Source organism: Prionailurus bengalensis, chromosome C2 (genome assembly GCF_016509475.1).
Source record: "Prionailurus bengalensis isolate Pbe53 chromosome C2, Fcat_Pben_1.1_paternal_pri, whole genome shotgun sequence".
NCBI lineage: Eukaryota > Metazoa > Chordata > Mammalia > Carnivora > Felidae > Prionailurus > Prionailurus bengalensis.
In genome coordinates, this window is record NC_057350.1 from 77,258,557 (window position 1) to 77,270,080 (window position 11,524).

Consider the following 11,524-nt stretch of genomic DNA (forward strand, 5'->3'; position numbering starts at 1 on the left):
GTGAGATCATGACCTGAGCAGAAACCAAGAGTCAGTCGCTTAACCAATTGAGCCACACAAGTGCCCCAAGAATATCAGGTATTATTATTTAAAATGGGATATTATGTAATGATTATTTTTAAATCATTTAAATATGAATGGATACTTAACATAAATAATATAAAGTAAATATCAATATTTAAATATGATTATTTAAAATGAATACTACATGGGACACCTGGCTGGCTCAGTCAGGAAAGCATGCAACTCTTGGTGTCCAGGTTGTGAGTTCGAGCCCCATGCTGGGTGTAGCAATTACTGAAAAATAAAATCTTTTAAAAATAAGTAAATAAATAAATAAAATGAATACTATGTAATATCTACAGAGAAATGTAGGATATTAAATATCTTTAATGTATCAGTTATATTTTTTAATGCATAGGAAAAAAATTTAAGGATATGCCAAATTTTAAGAATGATTGTATTTAAGTGTTTGGACTTTTTTAAAAATTTTTTAAATGTTCATTTATTTTTTAGAGAAAGAGAGACAGAAACAGAGCATAAGCAGTGGAGGCACAGAGAAAGGGAGACACAGAATCCAGAGCAGGTACCAGGCTCTGAGCTGTCAGCACAGTGCCCAACGTGGGGCTCAAGCTCACAAACCACGAGATCATGCCCTGAGCCGAAGTTGGACCTTAACTGACTGAGCCACCCTGGCATCCCAAGTATTTGGAATTAATTTTTATTTGATTTTTACTGTTTCTTTATACCACCCTGGATGTTCTAAATTATCTATGATGCATATATATTACATTACTAATCAGAAAGTAATAGTGACTGAAGGCTTAGCTTAGAGTGTCAAAGTCACAACTGTTTGATACATGATAAAATAACATGATAATTTATTAATGTCTTGAATATCTGTAGTTTCTAGAAACTTATTTTCTAAATAATATTTTAATTAACTTTTAAGGAAGCTGGATTTTCTAAACTGGACTGCTTCCTTCTTGAAAAAGACCTAGCGGGGCCCCTGGGTGGCTCAGTTGGTTGTGTCCGACTGCAGCACAGGTCATGATCTCATGGTTTGTGGGTTCAAGCCCCGTGTAGAGCTTTGTGCAGACAGCTCAGAGCCTGGAGCCTGTTTCAGATTCTGTGTCTCCCTCACTCTTTGACCCTCCCCCACTTGTGCATACGTTTTCTCTCTCAAAAATAAACATTAAAAATAAAATTTAAAAAGAAACGAAAAAGACCTAGCAAGATTAAGAAACACTAGGTAACTCAAAGCGTTAACTCAACACCATAAACACCCACTACTACTACGAAGGGGCCTCACATGGTTTCCCGCCACACATAATGTCTCTTTTAGCTGCATATTACCTGCTGCTCTGTGTGGCTGTGTCCCTTGCTCTGCAATGCTAGCAGGGCTTTCTCTTGCCCCTCTTCTCTCCTTGTTGGTAGTGCACTTGAGTTCATATGCGGGCATTTACCAGTGTTCATGGTCTAGCCTTTTAGTATGTCAAAACTTCATCTGTAAAGTTTTCTTCTTCTTCATCTGTACAGTTTCTTCATCTGTAAAGTGGGCATGGGGACAAACAGTACCCAACAATCCAAGTAGTATATCATATCCAACAATACCCAACAAGAAAAGTATCCAACAAGTATCTGGATATGTTGGAAAATTAAATTATCTGGGACATGGGAACACGGTTTTAAAATTATGAAGCAATATACAAACATTTTATTCTTTTCAATTCTAAAGTTGTTCCTTTTAATAAGCTATGGCTTTGAAAATCAAATAAATACACTAATCATAATAAAGGATGAAAATAAAACCTAAAAAATGAGGTTTAGTGTTACCAGGGGTCTGAATTGAACTAGAGATATTAAGTTTCATCTACTCAAAGACATACATGTCTTTCCACAGTCAACATTTCTAAATCTGAGGTGTGTCCTAAACTGGCAGGACCTTATAATGCTGCTACCAGGTGCATTGGGGATGTCTCACTGTCTTCCCAAGTGCAAGCACCGAAAGCACTGTATTCAACCTTTGCAAAACAGGTGTGTGCAGCTCTGAAGAAAGTCCTAGAGTAAAGGGTGAAGTGCCTTGAAATGCAGCATCAACTCTAATGGTACAGAGGTTGATACTGTGAGAAATGTCACAGATGTGGATGACTGTGAGTCCAAACAGGATCCAGACAAGTCAGACTCCAAATATGGAGAAGCTTCAGGAAAACTTAACCAATCATCCTATCTACATTTTCATTTTTAGATATGTATACAAAAGGATATACAAGTTTATAAACTGCCACAAAAGATTTTAAAAACTCCCTAAGTAAGTATAAGATAAAATGCAAAGTGGTATGAAGGCATTTATTACTTTTATTGGCAGTATTTTTCTCTGTTGGTTATTAAATGATAATGGGTCTTACAGTCAATGGTGTCTGGATACAACTAAATCGGGTGAATACCCCATTGTTATGATTTTGTTTTTGTTTTCATTCTTCTGTTACCTGAATACTTAAGCATGCTCTCTTAGGAATAAGGATGTCCTCTTATAAAATTGTGGCACTATTACTGCATCTCAGAAAATGAACAATACTTCCATAATGCCATCTAAAATCTAGTGCATATTTAAACTTCTCCAATTGTCCAACAATGTCTTATTGATTTTTTTTAATTTTTTAATGTTTTTATTTATTTTTTAGATAGAGACAAAACGAATTGGAGAGGAGCAGAGAGAGAGAGAGAGAGAGAGAGGAAGACACAGAATTTGAAGCAGGTTCCAGGCCCTGAGCTGTCAGCACAGAGCCCAACATGGGGCTCAAACTCATGAACCGTGAGATCATGACCTAAGCCAAAGTCGGATGCTCAACCAACTGAGCCACCCATGCACCCCAGTCTTACTGTTCTTTTTAGACCATCATTCAATCAAATGTCATGCCTTGCATTTGACTAAAATTATTGTTATTATTAGCACCGTATACCAACTACTCAGTAAGGACAAATTTATTCTGTTTTAACCCCCATCCTCACCCCGCATCTTTTAAGGCATTGCTGTTCATTTGGTTTCATCCTGTTTTTATCTTATGGAACTCTTTGAAGATATGAAATACTTAGAAGTCTTATCAAAAGACTTGCCTACCTGGAATCTGTATTAATTTCTTTCACTGAGTTTCTTAATCTTTCAGAGGTAAGAATAAATAGAAGGTCAATTCTGAACTTAACTTCTGAATTGCAGCAGAACAAGGCTGCTCTCAGGAACTAAGTGAATTGCTCTCTGGAGCAATGCATGCACACACCAGAACTTCCAGGTACCTTCAGAACCATTGCCTTTTGAAAGTTCAGTGTAATGTTCTGGGAGTGATTTAACTTTGGCTAATTGTGTAACCTCCTTATTTTGACAAAATATTCCAACCTTCTTGTTGCCACATTGAAAACAGCTCCCTTCAAATTTTCTTTAGAGGGGAATTAGTACATTGAACATGATGTTCACATTTTGGAAAAACAATTTCTTAATGAACTAAATTTTTTCTCAACAAAGAACTTGCTTTTTCTATTACTGAATAAAATGATTTAGTGTTCATAATGAAAAAATAAATAAATAAAGAGTTGAGGGAAGTGTAAAGACTAAAGAACAAAACAAATTGAATGTTTAGGATAGTAGGAAATGAGTACATACATCTGTTACTATGCCTTTCATTTATATTGAAGCACAAAAAAAAAAGAGACAGGGGGTGGATAAGACAGCCAAGAGCCACATAATCTAATACTCAAATCTAAAGTACAGTGGGAATGATCAAATTTACCATGCTACTTACTATTGGCTGAATAATTTTCTACCAAGTGTGCCAGAATATTTCATTAAAATTATCTGGCAACAGTAGTACTAAAAATATGTTGAATAGACTTCCACAGAAGACACTGGATGGCCAACAGGCACATGCAAAAAGATGTTCAATATCACTCATTGTAAGAGAAATGCAAATCAAAACCACAGTGAAATATCACCTCACACAAGTTGTATATTTCTTTTTTTTTTTATTAAGTCTATTCATTTTGAGAGAGACAGAGACAGCACAAGTTGTGGAGTGGCAGACAGAGAGAGGGAGAGAGAGAGAATCCCAAGCAGGCTCCATGCTGCCAGTGCAGAGCCCAATGTGGGGCTCACACCCACAAAGCCTCAAGATCATGACCTGAGCCAAAACAAAGGGTCAAATGCTTAACTGACTAGCCACCCAAGTGTCCCTAGTTGTATATTTCCATTTTAAGTTGTTTGGAATGAATATTTTTGTCTGCTTCTAGCTCTCAGTAGGGTTTCCATAAGACATCTAGACAGTAGAATTATGAGTAGAGTTTTTCTTCATATAAAAATTATTCCTTATTCAGCTGATAATAAACAATAAGCTAACCCAGAAAGGTGGAAGAGGCAGTGATGTCTAAACATTGAGTTAGCATAATGCCTCTATTAGACTATTATACAGATTTATTATATTAAATAATTTCACAACTCAACTGATATGTTATTAAATAAATGGATAAATTCCATCAAGAAACGTTCCCTTTTCTTCTGTTTCTACTTTGCTCCCAAAATGATAATTAAAAAATTCAAATATGTGATCCTGGAGAGGAAGCTTCTACAATTATACCTCTAAGAGCCATTCTTACTACATATGCACTAGGACATCTCAGTGGGCAAATAAAGTCAAGGCCATTTCTATTTTTTTGAGGTTCTCAGTTGCAGAATAAAGAAATGTCAAAATATGGCTACAAAGTGCATTTATATTAAAGGCTTACATTTAACAAATTAATCATATTTTTGCTCTGGAAAACTCAATCATTATACATGTGATGTCTTGGAGATAGCATTAAAAATATGTTTTTGAGGCCCATCATTATAAGAGACCATGGACTCTCCAGTCACTCTTCAACTGCCAGTGTCTCAAAAATCCTGTCAGACACACATTCACTCCATTAACATAGACTTTTCATTCCCCTATCATCTTCACCTCCTGTATAAACTGTTCTCAACTACTTACTGTATATGATCTTTTTTCAATTTCTATGAAACCACGCACCACAGTAAAATACCAAACGTGATAATATCCACGGGAATTAAACAAATCATTGGAATGTTCGCATCAGTATCTTGTTCCACACAATGTTTGATAGGACAAATAATTTTATATCTTTAGTATACCATTTCTATTTTGTGGAGACCATCACAATTCATGGGAAAATAAACTAGAGTTTGAAAATCCATAGAAATATTGACGTTTCATCATTTTTTTTAATTCACAAAAAGAAATGTCTCTTACTTCTCAAGGTATAGGTCAAGATTCAATTTCCTGCTTTTAGCCCATCCTTGTCCATCTATAAACTGTTGATCCCCACTTGCTCTTATCATCTCTATTCAGCCTTGCCAGAAAGTTTATCTTATATCAAGTGTAAATATAATCCTTCAAACTGTGCCTTAAATCTTACTCTCCTTCCTTAGAAACCTCACATCTTCTTTCTGTTCTGCACCCTCAACAGCTCTCTCTGCTATTTTATATACAGAAATAAGTATAAATCTCTCTCTCCTATTATTCAAAAATAAATGTTCTGTCTAATTTTCGGGTTTTATAGCCATGCTCTGATCACCCTGATTTCCTCCATAACCAACTTCTTAATAAGTGGCTGACATTTTCTCCTTCCCATGCTGCCCTTACCCCATGGCTAGATGAGCCTGTCATTGTCTCTCCAGGGAAACTTTTCTCACAGAGGTGATCAGTGACCCCACTATTCCTAATAAAAGGAACACATTTCAGCCTTGGTCTTATTTTATTTCTCTGAGGTATGTAGAAGTCTGGACAAAAGTTTTCTTGAAATTTTCTTGTCTATTATTCCATCCACATCTGTGGCCACTTCTCAACCTCCTGCCAGGATTGATTTCTCTCAGCTACCCCTTAAAAGACAGTGTTTCTCAGAGTTCCATCTTTTTTCTTTTCCTCTTACAGTATTTGACCCTCCTGGGTGACCCCATCTACTCTTTTGATTTTAGTTGACATTGTGTTGATGAAGCTCGGATCTCTGAGCTTTATATCTCTGCAAGGTAACTGGCCCCACCAGATGTCCTTGGTACTTCTCTATATACTTATCCAAGGCTCATGTTAGGCCCCACAGGGTCACTCCATAGTTTTGATCATCTGTCCAAACCCCTTCTCTTTTTTAATCAATAGAACCAACCCCTTGCCTAATCCAAAACACAAGAATTATGCTTGATACTTCCCTCTTCCCTACTCACCTTCCAAGGTCACCAAGTCCTGTTAAGTCTCTCCACAAATGGTCTCCCAGTCCTGTCACATGCTATTCCCCTGCACAGTTCCGGATGCTTCAGGACTTTGCCAATTACATTACCTTTCTACCTCTTCTCCCTGCCCCCATTTTATTTACCTTTACTATTTCTACCACAACTTCCAGGATGATCTTTCTAAAATGCAGAGCTGGTCAAGCTATATCCCATCTGCAATATTGCTTAAAACAGTTCATTGGCTTCCTACCGTCTTTAAAATAAAATAACATATCCCGGGCATGGCCCTCCACAGTCTGTCACTGCCAATCTCTATAGCCTTGTCTTTTACCACATTTGCCTTGCAGCCTACGTTTTAGTCCTGCTGAAATGTATATACCAAATACCGGTATTTCAATCATATTGAAATAAATGCTCTGAATGAATCCCTGGAAAAAAACATGTTCTTTCAAACATTTGCTCCTTGCACATCCTTCTCTCCTGACTCAGCTTGAGCATCACCCAGTAAGCTTTATTCTCTCCTAAAGGACTGGGGAAATTTTCCTATTGTGTATTCTCATAGCTCACTGAACCAATCTCGGCTGCAAGTTTGTCTTTACCAGATGTGTTTAACAGTGTACTCTCTAGGTGGGTGGATTCAGTGTACCTCAAGGGCATGGATCCTGTCCTCCTCATATCTCCACTGTTTTCCTCAATGACTGGCACATGCTATATATCCATCATTGTTAAGTGAATTAATATAAGCACGACTTGCTAATACTCCTTTTTGGGTAGTCATATGATAAATACATATGATCTAACTAACCGTATAAATACTTTACTTCACATAGATGTATAGATAGATGTATAAATAAAAAATAAATCAGGAATTTGTAGACTTGTCTTTCCTACTGTAGACATTAACATCTTTGTCCATAACTTTATGTGTACCCATACACAGACACACATGCAGAAAATTTTCTTATTCTGCAGAAATACAAAATATTATTTTAGGAAGCACTGACTAACAAAATTACTAAAATGCTTCATGAATGGTAAAGGCAATTATTGTCTTTAGGCACATATAATTGGAACATGCAGTTAAAAAAGTCTTATGTAAGTAAAAGGTATTCCACTGACATCTTTGAGATTACAATTACTTTTTAAACAATATTCTTATAAATATATTACATATATGTCTCTTTAAAACATTATTTTAAAAAACCAAATACATCTTTGAGACTGCAAAGGACATTAGAATTAATATTGAGGCTCAGTGAAAAAAATATCTTGAATAAAATCATACAGCTTGTAAATGGAAAAGTCATAGGAATTTTAAAATTTAATATATTTAAAATTATATCTCATTCCTTTATTGGGAATAATAGGTTTAACTTAATATATTGTAGTCTCTAGGGTCTTTTCTGTAATTTTAAAGCCTCACTTAGACCTGTAAGACAAAAATAAAAAGAATAATGATTCTATGTGGTACCCACTCATGATGAGACGTTTTTATGTGAGTGTAAGGGGTACCACAGGGGCAGTTTATACTTCATCTGCTTCTAGCATTAAACTCCTGTCAAGCAGAATCCAAGGGAATACAACTTATGTGCCATTAAACCATCAGGGTCCCTTAATAAAGTAGAAACCTATAGTGAGATAACGCCAGCCACAGCTTAGCCATTATAAGGAGAACTAACCCACCAGGTCACAAGAAAAAGCACCCAGAAAAGCAAAGGCTCCCCTTCCACATCCAACTCCATCACTATCAGGGAGTTTTACTCCCATTAACCTGGTGACACCACATCTGACACACAGAAGCTAGGCCAAGAGATGGTAAGAAGATGACACTGATGTGTCTATAGTAAGACTACTGACCTCTACCACACCATACTGCATTATAGCTTCATTTGCTCATTTCAATTCAATGCATACATTAACTTCAGATCTCGCTTTCCATAAAAAATGAGACAGCTTATAAATAGCCATCCAAAGAATATTTTAGATTAAGTTCCCTGACTCAGGTCACTAAGTGTTGTTCTTCTTTATTTCTCAGAAATGTTTCATACTCCAAGAGAAATTTGGTGCTCATGATTAGACACAATTTTACATGCTAAGGATTCATATTATTTATGATAATAAAAACAACTTCTATGACTTAACTAAAGCAATATACAATTCATAAAGTTCTCTCCTATATGTTTCAATGATCTCCACAGTCACATAGGGTTTTTTTGTTTTTTGTTTTGCTTTGTTTTTAGAGTTGTATTCGGGTAAGCAATATCACATTAATTTGAAAGCTCACATACAAACTAACTGGTAGATCCTAAAATTGATCCCGTGACTTTGGACACCAAGTCCAGTGTTCTAGCCACTACTTAATTGTGCAATGTTGTTGAAGACACAGTATTAGAAGACACTAAGGTATTTTTTTTTCTTCAACAAAGTCATTCAGAGTAACTATTCCAATTTAGGGTTTTAATTGTATTTACCTTGTCAAGATATGCTTCCATTCCAAGAAGAGAACCCAAACTTTTGGTTCTTTATATAAGTAGAAACCACTATGAAAGGATAAATAAGTTGAAGAGATGAAGGAAGAAAGAAGGAAAGAAAAAGAGAAAAAGGAAGCCAGGAAGGAAGGAAGGAAGGAACGAAGGAACGAAGGAAGGAACGAAGGAAGGATAAAAGGGAGGGAGGGAAGGAGGGAGGAAGGGAAGACCAGGTATTTCATTTTCAAGAAAAGAAATGGTGCACTAGATACCTAAAACAATCTACTTTTACAAAGCTTTTTACTCTGCTTGGCAAATTCCAGATAAGATTCTTTGTATGTAAATATGTATGATTTTCTGGGGAAAAGAATGTAAGGCTTTCATCCATTCAGTCCACCATAGAATCATCAGATGAGTACATCCCTTTAAATAAGAAACTGTGTAAAAGACAGAAAATAAAAGGGAAAAATATTCTAGGAGTAGGAAGACACAACTGAATAAAGCAAAAGGAATCTTGGAAGAGTTTACGGAACTCATGGAATCTGCACTGGGTCTTGAAAGATAGGTTGAATTTTGTTTGAAAGGAAGGGAAAAGAGAGGGCATTTCCAGTTAAGAGAAAGGTAGGAGTGAAGACACACATACACGCACACACAAATGCACACGTTTGGGAGAACGCAGATGCTGCTACTTGAGTAGAAGAATTATTGTACGTAAGGGTTCAGGAGAGTCCAAGTGCTAAATGAGAGGGCACCAAGCAGAAAGCAAATCCATTTTCTCCTTCCGAAAGCAGTTTTTGTTATCTTCAGTAAGAAGAGCGACACCAGAATGTGTAAGCTACAAAAGATCATTTGTTTTCCCATCTTTATTTTACAGAGGAGAAACTTAAGTCCTTGTGATACTATATGCTTCCTGCCTCACTGTCATACATGATTTGGCCATTTCTACCACTGAAGAAATTCAATACAATCTCCTAAATGTATAGCTAGAGCATACCTCAAAGCATATCTGCTTTTCGTTTAGTGTGGGTTCTAATTATAACTCTTTGAACAGGTTAATGTTTCTCTCAGAGTGTCTTTTATTCATTCATTACTGAAACATTTTCAATGCATGCAGTTCAAGAAAACTGAGTCAATGAAGTCACTTGTGTCAACAGTAAATTTTTTTTATCTTTTTTCATTAGTGTCTTAGTCTAGCACTAGAATCTTTAAGGAAAGAATTGACTGTTGTGTAGAAATAACTTTAGAAACTTAGGGTTCATTGATTAGATGAGGTCTGAAGTCCTTCTCTAAAAATTCTATTTTATGTTCTCAAATTTTTCTTTAGAGGAAAATAATTTTTTATGTATTCTGGTTCTTCTTAAATTGCCTTAATATGTTTGTAACTGTATCCTAGATTATTACATGCTACACAGTTTCACCTTCTCTAGGGATTGACTAAATTCTGAAATGTACACAGAAGGTAAAAATCCCAAGGCGCCTGGATGGCTCAGTCAATTAAATCTCTGACTCTGCATTTTGACCTAGGCTATGATCTCAAGTTTCTTGAGATTGAGCCCCAACTCGAGCTCTGTGCTGATAGCAGACAGCCTGTTTGGGATTCTCTCTTTCCTTCTCTCTCTGCCCCTCCCCTGTTTGCATTCTCTCTTTCTAAATAAATAAATAAACATTAAAAAAGTTTTTAAGGGGCACCTGGGTGGCTCAGCCGTTTGAGCATCTGACTTCAACTCAGGTCATGATCTCGCGGTCCGTGAGTTCGAGCCCCGCGTCGGGCTCTGTGCTGACAGCTCAGAGCCTGGAGCCTGCTTCGGATTCTCTGTCTCCCTCTCTCTCTGCCCCTCCCCCGTTCATGCTCTGTCTCTCTCACTTTCAAAAATGGATAAATGTTTTTTAAAAAAAGTTTTTTAAAAGGTAAAAATTCCAAATCCCTAATCACCCTATATGTGCATATGTGTTATTTGTCATATTATGGTAATTTAAGAGTGCCTACCAAAGACACAGAGTGACAGAAATTCATGAATTAAGGAATGAAAAATATATAGAGTTTAAAATGAGTAATTTAGGGGCACCTGGGTGGCTCAGTTGGTTAAGCATCTGACTCTTGATTTTGGCTCAGGTCATGATCTCACAGTTTGTGAGTTCGAGCCCTGAATCAGCTTTAGCACTGACAGTAAGGAGCCTGCTTGGGATTCTCTCCCTTGCTCTCCGCCCTTCCCCGCTCTCTCTCTCCGTCTCTTAGTAAACTTAAAAACATAAAATAAAATAAAATTAGTAATTGAAAATGCCATTTGATGAAGCTTTTGATATATTTAATTACAGAGCCCTGAAGTGATGGTAGTACATCAATAGGGAGATAGTACACTGAGAAATTACTTTCTTTGTATTAAAATTTATTGTGATCACACTGATTAGTTATCCATCTGCTCATACTCCAAATTGATTCTATACCCTGAGATGCTAGGGTTTAAAATATGCAAACAATACTTCCCAGAACCCCAGTGCCAGCTGGCTGAGAAGTCTGCCAATAGGCAGCACTGAGTGGTACTGGAAGTGGGGGCAGGTGGAGAGAGAACTTCCTGTCTCAACTCCAAACCTGGCCCCATTAGCTGTTGTAGCAGTAACACTTGGTCAAGTCTGCAGTTTCTTTCTGCATTCCACAAGCCAGCCACACTGGGGCCCTTATCTTTACTGTTTCCTCTTTATCCTAGGCTCTTGCTGTAGCTGGGTTTCTAGGTCACCAGGGCTCTCTTTTTGCTCTCTCAACTCTTCAATGACTGTAATGATATCCTGA